Source organism: Crinia signifera, chromosome 1, assembly GCF_055691185.1.
Source record: "Crinia signifera chromosome 1, ASM5569118v1, whole genome shotgun sequence".
In the NCBI taxonomy this organism is placed as follows: Eukaryota; Metazoa; Chordata; class Amphibia; order Anura; family Myobatrachidae; genus Crinia; species Crinia signifera.
The window spans coordinates 97,402,945-97,416,114 of NC_139217.1; the positions used below are offsets into that span (position 1 = coordinate 97,402,945).

Sequence of the window (13,170 nt, forward strand, 5' to 3'; positions counted from 1 at the left end):
CCATAACAAGACATACATGGAAGGGTGATAATGATGGCAAACGATGCAGGCAAGTAGCTCCTTACTGTTAATGGACTCAAAAATGTGACATTTAACCCCTTCCCGACATTTGACGTACATTTACGTCATGGTCGGGAAGTACTTCCCGACACATGGCATAAATGTACGTCATGGTTTCTAACTGTCACTGCGTCTAGAGACGCAGTGACAGTTAGGTGATGTCTGCTGTCCCTGACAGCAGACATCCCCCCTCGTCGCCCAGGGGGGGCAGGGGTGCCCCCCCCGGTCGGCGATCGCTGTGATTGGCTGTTCAAATCTGAACAGTCAATCACAGCGTTTCCTGTGTTACCGGCGGCTAAGCCGCTCGGTAACACAGAAAACGGTGGTGATCGGTGCAGCACCGATCACCACCGAGCGGCAGCACCCCCCTCCCACCCGCCGGGCACTCACCCGGCAGCAGCAGCAGCTCCAGCGGCTCAACCGCTACGTCCGGAGCGCACGCTGCGCTCCCCTCCTCCCCCCTCCCCCCCGCAGCAGCAGCAGCAGCAGCAGCAGCAGCATCATGCTGCTGCTGGAAAAGTTAAAAATAAAATAAAATAAAAAAATGTGCAAATGTGTGTATATATATATATATATATACACACATATATATATATATATATATATATATATATATATGTGTGTGTATATATATGTATATATATGTATATATATATATATATATATACACACATATATATATATATATATATATATATGTGTGTGTGTGTGTGTGTGTGTGTGTGTGTGTGCGTATACCGCACCGATCACCAACGATCGCCAGCCCCCCCCCCCCTCCCACCCGGCAGCCCCCCTCCCTCCCACCCACCCGGCTGCCGCAGCGCCAGCACCCCTCCCACCCCCCCGCCAGCCGCAGCGCCAGCCCCCCTCCCAAAGCTGGTGACCAAAATGGGGTCACTTGTGGGGGGGTTCCACTGTATTGGTGCTTCGGGGGTCTTGCTAATGCGACATAGCACCCACCATTCATTCCGCCACCAAAAATCACTCCTTCCCTTCTGAGTCCTGCCATGCACCCAACTGGTATTTTTTGGTCACACGTGAGGCATTGCCGTACTCGGGAGAAATTGGGGCACAGATTTTGGGGTGCTTTGTCTCCTTCATTCCTTGTGAAAATAAAAAATTTTGAGCCAGAACTGCATTTTTGTGTAAAAAATTACATTTTTTTACACAAAAATGCAGATCTGGCTCAAAATTTTTCATTTTCACAAGGAATGAAGGAGACAAAGCACCCAAAATCTGTGCCCCAATTTCTCCCGAGTACGGCAATGCCTCATGTGTGACCAAAAAATACCAGTTGGGTGCATGGCAGGACTCAGAAGGGAAGGAGTGATTTTTGGATTTTGCAGCACAGATTCTGGTTGAATGACCCCCGAAACACCCATACAGTGGAACCCCCCCACAAGTGACCCCATTTTGCAAACTACACCCTTCAGGGAATTCATCAAGGGGTATAGTGTACATTTCAAACCCCCCGGGGTTTCACCAATTTTGATACAACTGAGCTGTGAAAATGAAAAATTTATTTTTTTCATTTTCACTGCCCAGTTGTATCAAAATTGGTGAAACCCCTGGGGGTTTGAAATGTACACTATACCCCTAGATGAATTCCCTGAAGGGTGTAGTTTGCAAAATGGGGTCACTTGTGGGGGGGTTCCACTGTATTGGTGCTTCGGGGGTCTTGCTAATGCGACATAGCACCCACCATTCATTCCGCCACCAAAAATCACTCCTTCCCTTCTGAGTCCTGCCATGCACCCAACTGGTATTTTTTGGTCACACGTGAGGCATTGCCGTACTCGGGAGAAATTGGGGCACAGATTTTGGGGTGCTTTGTCTCCTTCATTCCTTGTGAAAATAAAAAATTTTGAGCCAGAACTGCATTTTTGTGTAAAAAATTACATTTTTTTACACAAAAATGCAGATCTGGCTCAAAATTTTTCATTTTCACAAGGAATGAAGGAGACAAAGCACCCCAAAATCTGTGCCCCAATTTCTCCCGAGTACGGCAATGCCTCATGTGTGACCAAAAAATACCAGTTGGGTGCATGGCAGGACTCAGAAGGGAAGGAGTGATTTTTGGATTTTGCAGCACAGATTCTGGTTGAATGACCCCCGAAACACCCATACAGTGGAACCCCCCCACAAGTGACCCCATTTTGCAAACTACACCCTTCAGGGAATTCATCAAGGGGTATAGTGTACATTTCAAACCCCCAGGGGTTTCACCAATTTTGATACAACTGAGCTGTGAAAATGAAAATTTTTTTTTTTTCATTTTCACTGCCCAGTTGTACCACAATTGGTGAAACCCCTGGGGGTTTGAAATGTACACTATACCCCTAGATGAATTCCCTGAAGGGTGTAGTTTGCAAAATGGGGTCACTTGTGGGGGGTACCTAACTTTTAGCATCTTATGGTGCCTAGAAACCTACATGGTTCCTAAAAAATAATCTCATAAAAAGGAGGCTCCAAAATCAAGTAGGTGCTCCTTCTATTATGAAGCCTGTGGTTTGGTCACCGTGCACACTAGGGCCACATATAGGATATTTATGAAAACCAAAGAATTGGGGGAATCAATTTTTAGTCACATTTCTCTAGTAAAATGTACTGTGTTCCTTAGAAAAATGTATTAAATTTGCAAATCTGCAAAAAAAATGAAATTTTGAAATTTCACCTACACTTTGTTTTAATTCCTGTGAAACACCTAAAGGGTTAACAAACTTCCAAAATGCTGTTTTGAATACTGTGAGGGGTGCAGTTTTTGAAATGGCATCATTTATGGGGGTGTCTCACATACAAGTCCCTCAAAGTCACATCAGAACTGAACTGGTCCCTAAAAAAATCAGTGTTTGAAATTTTCTTGAAAATTTGAGAATTTGCTATTCATATTTGAAGCCTCCTAGTGTCCAAAAAAATTAAAAGGAAGTTGAAATAATGATGGCAACATAAAGTAGACATATGGTCTATGTTAGTTATTAACTATTTTGAGTGGTATGATTATTTGTCTCACAAGCAGAAAATTTAACATTTTGCAAATCGCTAAATTTTCCATTTTTTCACGACATTTTGGTATTTTTCACAAAAAAACACAGACTGTATCGACCCAAATTTACCACTAATTTGAAGTACAATGTGTCACGAAAAAACAATCTCAAAATCACTGGGATAAGTAAAAGCAAAAAAAAGTTATCCCCACTTAAGTGAGACATGTCAGATTTGAAAAAAATGGCTCTGTCAGGAACGCAAAAACTAGCTCTGTCAGGAAGGGGTTAAATTATTATGTGATTGTTAGTAATTTGTTCAAACATTACAACCCTGGCATTTATCAATGTGTAACACATATTAGATCTGGCACATTGTATGCATCAGAATCCTCAATGCTATGTCATTACATATAAAAGCCACATGACTGCATGTTAACCAGGAAGAAGCACACATAACAGTCTATGGACTTTTAAACCCATGGACACCCACTTATCATGAGACACCTGTTATTGTTTATATATGCTATGTTGTAAGTGCGAAATTTCATAGCTAAAATACTCACAATCAGCAATTTCGCCCCTGATTTGCTGCAACAGCTGGGGCTGGCGCCTGCGGAGGTCCGACCACCGCCTCTCGAGCTGCCCGAGGGACCTCCGCACCCGAGTGCGGGCGTAAATACGGCGCCCTGCCACAGCATAGGCCCTCCGCTTATGGCGGTTAGTGATAAAGGGCCCCGCACGGCCCAGCCTTGTCTCCATGACGGAGACCAGAACCCTCAGCTCCGCATGTGTAAAGGGGTCTGCCCTTCGTGTCTCCGCCATGTTAACAATGGCATCTATCAACCAATCAGGTGGTGGCATTGGTTGATCACAGTTATTTGTGTTAATAACTTTATTGTTCATCTTTACATGAACAGCGTCTCTGCGCCAACACAAATGGTGACAAATTCGCATGCCTTAAAAACAGTAGTGCTGATGTATGGCAATGAACAAATCTGATATATATAAAACACAGTGTGTATGCACTTAGCAAATCCAATGACGCCTCGCTCCGCCAAGCAACGCGTGCTATAGCTTAGCAACGCATAGCTGTAGTTAGCATTACTTACTCTATGCATCTATGTGTATGCGTACATTTATGTGTAAAAGACACATACACATACTTGCAGGTATCCTGAGACCAGCATTATACACCAGCCCTGCCTGCCTGCCTGCCTGCCTGCCTGCCTGCCTGGGTGCCTGCCTGCCTGCCTGGCTGCCTGCTCCTTGAAATGTTGAAACATGTGAATAAATTCAAATATCATATATATAGATATATATATATATATATATATATATCTGCAAACAAATCATACATCAACACAGGAAAAAATCCCCAACACATTAGAGAATAAATCAATGTACTCACCAGTCATCAGGGATAGTATCAACTACAATAATGAAGATATAACAAACACATAAGATCCCTTGTACAAGGTATAATAATGAGCACCTATATTGAACTTCCCCCAAAACTAAGCACATATGATAAATATCTCCTATTTCTTTGCCATTAGGAGGGCAGGCTGGCTAATTTTCGTTTTGTAACACTGACAAGGGGTGATTTTTACTAAAATTGGTGTGTTCTGTCAACTCGATAACATGTACCTGAAGTATCTTTGCGCCACAGAGTCCCGCAGCTGGTATCCCCTCCGGCATTCAGGGGCGCGGGATGGGCGCATGGGCGGATCTTGCGGCTCAGATGGTACCTCCCACTCATCAAAGGGTATCTCACGCCGCACAGCAATGTTGTGGAAAAATATACACAGGCCCACGATCCTCGACACCATTTGAGGCGCATATTGTAAGTCACCACCAGTGCGGTGGAGCACTCTAAATCGACCCTTTAAAAGGCCAATTGAGCGCTCCACCACTTGCCTGGTGGCAACATGCGCCCGATTGAATGCCTCCTGTGGGCCCGGTGCTGGGTAGCTGTACGGCGTAAGTAGCCAGGGCGTACATGGGTAACCGGAGTCACCCAGAACCCACGCATCACGGCCTTCCAGCTCTTGTAGTCTTTGCCATATCCCGGTTTGTCGGATGACATGAGAGTCATGGGCACTTCCGGGAAACTTCGAGTTGAAGGCGAGAATCTCCATGGATGGGCCACATACCACCATCACGTTCAGTGAGTGGAACAATTTGCGGTTCCTATATATCTTCTCACTTCGAGATGGAGGCACAAATGGTACATGGGTGCCATCCACAGCCCCTATCACATTAGGGAAGCCAGCAATTTGATGGAAGGCCTGCTGGCTTCTGCGCAGGGTCTCGGTGGCAAATGTCATGGCCATGAAGTGCCCCTTGCGCCTGAACATGGCCGACGTCACACGCCTCAGGATTCGGCAGAAGGCCGGCTGAGATATTCCAGCAAGTACTGCCACTACTTGTTGGAATGATCCTGAGGCGCAGAAATGCAACACCGCCAGCAGCTGTGTGTGAGGCGGAATTGCTGTCGTGATCCCGTGTAGAGGTTCCAGATCACTCTCAATTAACGAGAGCAGATCCAGAATGACATGTGGCGGTAACCGGTACCTAGTAAGTACCTCATCATCGGGCATAGCAAACAGAGGCCCTTATTCTACTCGGCTCGGTACGGCCCGCGTGCGGCCGTACCGCCGATGTTTTTGTTCTGCACATGCGCAGAGGTCATTCTGCGCATGTGCAGCCCCCTTCGCCGCAGACGGATTTCGTCCGCCGCAAAGGGGGCGTATAGGGGCGTGAGGGGCTTCAGCCCCTCATTACCCTATGTGTACGCCCCGCGTTTCATGGGCGTTCCCATGCAAACGCGGGGCGTATGCATGGTAATGAGGGCATGACGCCCTCATTACCATGACATGGGGGCGGAAAGCTGACGTCGCCGGATGTCAGCTTTCAGCCCCCTTTCAAGCTCCCACACGGACGATTGTCCGTGTGGTCTGAGCTTGCGGGAGCTGCCGCGGCGTGCGGGCCTGCCTTCGATGGTCGTCGACCATCGAAGGCAGGGGGCAGCTCCCACCATGGTGGAGGCGTAGCCTCCACCATTTTTGTGCGGATCGCCAGCCGTCCGTGTACGGACGGCCGTGGCGATCCGTCGGGTGGGCGGCCCTTGGTTTGTGCGGTCGGAGCCCCGTGTGCGGCTCTGACCGCACCAACCAGAATAAGGGCCAGAGTCACCCGTGTGCGATAGATTCTAGCACGTCCTGGCCTCCTTGGGCGACGAGTGGGGAGAGCCGCAAGTGCCCTTAGCCTCCTCTCCATGTAGCGCATCATTGCTTCAGCAACCTATAAAGAAATGAACATAAATACTGATGCACCTATGCACATAATGGCCATATCCGACTACAAATAGATTTGTATGCTTCAATACGTACAATAGATGGCCGCCCCGTGAAATCCCGCAGATCCATTTGACTCTATAATGATGTAACAATAATATGAACTCAATACACACCGTCCTAAACACACAGATAAAGGTGTCAGCATTTTTTGCCAACATCATGTACTATGAGACATTTCATCTATTGCTGGGACATGTTGTCCTGCAATAGATGAACCCACACAGGTTTAAGACCTGTGAGTGAAATAGTGAACATGTGACATGTTGCAATAATGCTACACGCACTTTGCTGGCCCAACAATCTGTAGGCAGTGAGGCAATGGTGCATACATTCATACACTTACATTGTTAATGGATATCATATCTACAAGGAGCATGGAAGAGCTTACCTTAGACCCTGACAAGTCCAGATCTGGAGACAAATGATTCTAGCAGCCAGTCACTATTTATAGGCCTCTCACATGTGTGGTCTATAACAGTAGAGATGAGTATTGCATGACTTGTGGCCTGGATTATCTAAGGGATTGGGCTACTTTTAGCTTGCAAACAAACTCCACAATACCACAGTAGTCATGAATCAAATGTCATGTCATGCTAGCAAATAGCATGTGTATTGTGCAATAGTCACAGGTGTATCAGAAGATTCTATGCAATGTTAGCATTGGTGACCAGTATTTCATGTCGAACTTTCGCCAGGTTTTACACAATGGAATTTCCGCCACCGTATGCGGCGCGAAAAAACAGCGACGTACGCTCACGCACGGAACGCAGCTGCCGCTGATGTCCGCCAAACAGGATACACAAACAGTATATAAAGGTGTATTAGAAGGTGACAATGTTGTTGCTAACATGTCTGGATCACAACCAGAGGTGGACCCAGACCTGCAGCAACTATTTGACCAGATGGACTCCAGCACCACCTATGTGCCACTGCACATGCGGCCAGTGGGTAATGAGGAGGCTGCTGGCCCTTCTACAGCAGGGCAACCTGCACCTGACCATTCTACAGCAGGGCAACCTGCACCTGGCCCTTCTGCAGCAGGCCAACCTGCAGCTGGCTCATATGCACCATCAGCAGAATTGTTTGGAACACAACCGGGGACTTCACAAGGTAGTACCATGGCCAGCACTTCAAGTGCAGCGACACGTGACAGGGGGCGTGGCCATGGACGTGGCAAGGGGAGAGCCAGGGCAACAGAGGAAGCACCAAAAAAAAATAAGGCATATGAAGCACAGGAGCTTGCCATCCTGGTTCCCCGAGCACGTGATTGGATTGAGTGTCCATCGGAGAAGCTGACACACACACACGCAGATGGAAGATTTGGGAACAGATAACGGCAGAGATTAATGAAGTAGCGCCACAAGTTCGTGAGACGGACCATGTGAAGAAGAGGCAAGTTGTTTTGTGATACATGTGCCCAGTAATAGCCAAGTAATGATTTAATTGATGCTTAGATGGATTTTGCAAATGGCCCGTGAGGTTGTTACGATACACAGACATTATTGACATGTTATTTCGTTGAGAGTTAGAGTAGGGTGATTGTGAATGTGTATTGTAACGGTTGATATCATAGTTGCATGTCATATTATCTATTGGACATTAATCACATGTCGTAATATGTAGCACAGAGCAATGGCTGCAACAGCTAACATCTGGAGTGACATGTATTAATATGTCAACTTACATTGCAGGTGGCAGGACTTCAAAACCAACCTGAAGAGGAAGATGACCAAGCGGTGGGAACACAGCCAGACATCTGGGGCCGGGCCCATGCCATCAGGGCTAGAGCTCACCCCCCCTGGAGTTGCTGGCCGAGAGCTGTATATCAGTTGAGGAGATCAGGGGGGTGAGCACGATGGATAGCGAGGCCCCAGCTGAAGTGTTTGCGTCTTTTATTGAAGGTAAATATTGGTCATGCCATAAACTTGTGCAAGTAATTATCTTAGAATGTGTCCTAATTTTGTTTATCTTTTTCCACAGACAACCCACCGCTTGGTGCCGACTCTGCTCAGGAGGTGGAGGAGTCCGTGCCACCTGGCCCCAGGGGTAGGCCTGTGCAGCAGCAGCCATCGGACCAAGCCGATTTGGCCGCCTTGGCCAACATGCTTGGGGACATCAACCAGCAGGGAGAGTTGGCATCAGAACGGATGCATAGGACCGAGGAGATCCTGGCGAGCTTGGTCAGCACCCAGCAGGCCATCGCTGCGAGCATGCAGGCCATGGCTGAGTCACATCAGGCCATGGCTGCAAGTGCTCAGGTGCTGGCCGAGCAAGCCACCCGCCAAAATGATCTCCTCCTCCACCATAATGAGCTTATGGTGGAGCTGGTTACCAGCAACAGGGTCCTAATGTCATCCGTTTCTGGTGCATTACCACCGGCAACACTCCCTGCTGGCAGGAGGGGTAGACCAGCCAACCCCTCAACATCATCTGCTCCACCTGCCCCAGCATCTGCCCGTGCCAGAAGAGCTGCTGCACAGGCCAAGGAGCCTCCCAAGGCCAAACGTGGTCGCAAATGAACTTGTGGCTGCATTAATCTCCACCGTTATGTGGTCCCAAATCTTCCATTGTGCTGTGTGTGTCAGCTTCTTGTGTCCAATCACGTGCTGAGGGTAACCAGATGAGCCCTTGCTTCATATGTCCTTTTTGGTGCCCCTGTTGCCCTCTTTTGCCTGCCATTACTGTCAGCTGTACTTGAAGTGATGGCCATGGTACTATCTTGTGAAGTCCCCGGTTGTGTTCCAAATGATTCTGCTGATGGTGCATATGAGCCAGCTGCAGGTTGGCCTGCTGCAGAAGGGCCAGGTGTAGGTTGCCCTGCTGTAGAATGGTCAGGTGCAGGTTGGCCTGCTGTCGAAGGGCCAGCAGCCTCCTCATTTCCCACTGGCTGCATGTGCAGTGGCACATAGGAGGTGCTGGAGTCCATCTGTGTGCAATTATATTTGTTTAGTATTCTTATTTATTTTTGTACATTCCTGCCATGTTGTTTTTGTTTGGTATTTTTTATTTTTTGGTCATTGCATCACAGTGGCATTGACTGTGACATGTATAGAAATAAATTTGTTTACTTTACCAAAAATGTGTGGTTTCATGAGTACATGTCGAATACACATGTGTATTGCTAGTATTAATATTCAGTCATGTCCATTGTTAGCAGTTTTAAAGTGTGTGACAAGTACAGCATATGTGGGGGATTAGTACGGTTTCCTTGAAGCAGCAATGGTTTCAATTAAAGCACTGACAAGCGTCCTATTAGTGAGTAATGAGTAAAGGAGTCGATTCTATTGGGTTCAGGTGTTAATGCTTGTAGTCATTAGGCGTACGTTCACCTACCGCATGAACGAGTGGTGTCCGCAAAGCAATAGTACACTTGTGGACACCGCACATTTCTTCCCTTTTTGATCGCGTGCATTCGGAGTGGTATCCGAATGTACGCCCCCCAACATAAGTGTACTCCCCCGTGTCCGCCCATGTTTCCGCCCCGTTTTGCCCACTTTAAAACTACGCCCATGTGTCATTCCGCATGACGCCCATAATACGCCCATATTTCCCGACTGATTGCGGGGAACAGTTTTGGACGGGATTTGGCCGAACAGGTACGGAGTCAAGGCGTGGCACATGCGCGTTGCGTTCTCCACGCATGCGCAGACGCCGTAAAGACGCGATCCGAAAGTATGCGGTAAAGTACGCGTCAATCAGAATAAGGGCCATGGTTTTGCCCATCTAAGAAGGATTTTGTCAGAAGGAATGAACCAAAATAAGGCCCTTAATGACCAGGTTCCGTTCCTACGACTCGGTCTTTAAACGAATTGGTCGTTAAACGAAAATGTACAAAAATACATAATACAAGTACAGTACATTTCTAAATAAAGGAAAATCATACTCCTCTACTCCTCCAATTCTCCGACATGTCACAGAGACACTGCTAAACATGCACAGCATGGGCCACTAAGGGCAGGGTCGTAAGTCCGGAGTCTGAGCAATTGCAGTGCGGTCGATAAAAGAAGGCCATAAGTCTGAGAGGTCAATAAACAGGTAGGTCGTTAAGTGAGGAATTTCTGTATTGCAGGTTGAATTTCCATCAGTAACTTCAGTGATTGTTGGGTTCATAGTGATGTGTTCTACAACCAATGTAAATAACAAACATCCATGTTGCCCATACGCCAAGTAATGTATGCATCAACCTGTCAGCGTTATGGTATTTGATCGGTTTGTGTGTGCATCAGGAGGTACCACAGACCCAGAAGCAAAGGGTGTTAAAAACGAACAGACTTTATTATGCTCTAACACATAGGAGAAAAACATAGAATTCACAAATATCGTCTTTGAGAAAAAAAATACAAAAAGTTTATGGAGAAATTGCAATACTGTCTTGAGAATGTTCCTTTGGATTAGCAAAAAGGATTTGAACAATTATGAAAAAGTCCAATATATATAAATAAAAGACTGGAAGACCATGGTTAGGATGGAGATGTGGAGGTGGAGCCAAAGAAGAGGAGAATTTGGGGTAGCCACGGCTGGTGATGCTGAAACTGGCAGAAAAAACTTCACACAAGCAAAATAACTGCAGAAGTCAGATGTCAGCTGAAGATCCTGTTCAGGTTTTCCAAGATGCAAGAGTGACAGGCTGAGTAGAGTGCCACCTGGTAGCTCTGAGATGTGAACAGCACAGAAGACTTTTTGTACTGACACCAAATAACTCAGACAAGCCCTATAAATATCCTGAGGTCAGCTGCTGTTGTTTCTCAGAGAAAGGAGGCAGAGCAGAGCTCAGGCTGGTCCAATGATACATTGGCCCATATCCAAAATGGCGACGCAGGCCTCACGGGAAACCAAACCACCCTGCTAACCTGGTGTCATCAGACATCTGCTGACGCTCTGCAATCCTCACCCGCCAGCCACCCCTGCTGTCCTACACCCAAAACAGAGAGACCACACCATGTACGGAATGGTGAGTAGTGGACCTGCCAAGCAAGGTGGCAGACACACCCATGACAAAACCGTATTATTGCAATATTTGTCTTGAAAATGCTGATAAAGACATCTGTGGAACCAGTTAAGCAGACATGCAGGTTGTTCGCCTTTAGATCTAGAAAATAACTATAAAGGTACATTTTGAGGTATTAAACCATCTCCTTGACCATTTACTTTCAACATTGGATTGGGATGGAGTTGGTGTACTTTTATGTCTTTAAAGTGACTTTGAGTGCTGCTGGGCAAAGTATTATATAAATAAACTGGTCATTAATTATTATTTTTATACTTTGGCAGAAATCTAAATGTAATTTGTGTAAATCATGACACGCCACTGGTCTAATGTAATAGCCTCTGATTTGGCAATCGTGCGGGATGCCAGCCCAGCTCATAGGTTTTTTAAAGGGGCAATCATTTCAAAATCATGGCCACCAAACTTTTGGGCGTGTTTGATGCAGCCGCCGAGTTTGGGGGGTTTTGATGCAGCTGCCGCCACCAAGTGCGAGAGGGGGGGGGTCTACTCCCAAATACCGCCCTCTAGTGCCCGGCGCCCCAGGGAAACGCCTAAAGCTGCCTAATGGTGCCGGCCCTGCATGGATGCAGTGAATGTGTAAGACTTACAGAGCTCAGGATCTCTGCACAGAGCTATCACTGACAATTTCACATTTAAAATTGTAAAGAATGTTCAAGTTTATTTAAATGCTGGTTGAAGTTCTTTTATTACTACTATCAGAACTGAGGAAAAATTCAAGTACTTTTATGAATTTAGAGAACAGCTCCAGCCTCTGTTACCTCTATCATAAGTGTTAAATATATGATAGTATGCAGATATTTAAGTCCCCACCATCCAGTACGTTATTAAACCATCTGCTTTTTTCTATTAAGCATTCTGTTCCTTGCCATCCCACATGTCCTTTCTACTTCAACAGGCAAAATTACCCAATCTAAATTTCATCTCAAGTGTTTGATGGTTTTCATGCTGTGCTCAAACTGTTCACACTTCCCTGAGAGAATAGAAACAGGGTTTAATATGAAACGACAGCATCAATATATGTACATTTTTACATACGCAAATTATGATTATGGAGATAGTAGAGATCTATATCAAACACTGGGGTAGGTCATTAAAACATCTACCACCTGCCCATGTACTTTCGCACAGCTATAACATATAAAGTTATGAGTATTATCTGTTATTTTGGATTTGATATCTTTCTACATACCAATCAATCAAATTGCCCTTGACTTTTCTTTCTAAAAACACATATTTTCTAAAAAAAAAAAAAAAAAAATGTACCTATTGCATTATTAAAATATTTGTAATACAACAATTTGGGTTGATGTACTGTATTTGTTATATGAATTCAGTTACTATGACTGTATACAGTATATAGTCATATAACAAGCAAGTGCCTCAATGAGAGATTGGCGTAAGACAAACTACAGGGTGCACATTTGTATCTGGAAAAAAACATTTTTTGTCTGCAGGGAAAATATGCCAAGTCTTTTTTATGTAACATTGAACCCTTGTAGCCTCATCATTACATTGAGTTTTAACGTTACAATAGTATGCATCTTCACAATATAAAATCTTCCCACACATTAAATTTACTGCCCTGCAGGGTAACATGGTTTTGCGAAGCTGCAAAAATTGTACTTCTTAATGTAAATGAGGCACAGATGTCTGTTCTCCTGTGGTCTTCGACGTCTTGTACCACCGCTAAAGAAATTAGGCTTATCATTTCTATGATCTAACCATTGCATGTTGCTATGTGGAACACTTGCTATTAAAA

General features: G+C 45.7%; 1 protein-coding gene across 1 annotated transcript in view; it reads right to left on the reverse strand.

The window, feature by feature from the left end:
• The window catches only part of TENM3 (teneurin transmembrane protein 3), a 2,716,013-nt gene that overhangs the window by 2,093,184 nt on the left and 609,659 nt on the right, over window positions 1–13,170 (reverse strand). The window lies entirely within an intron of this gene.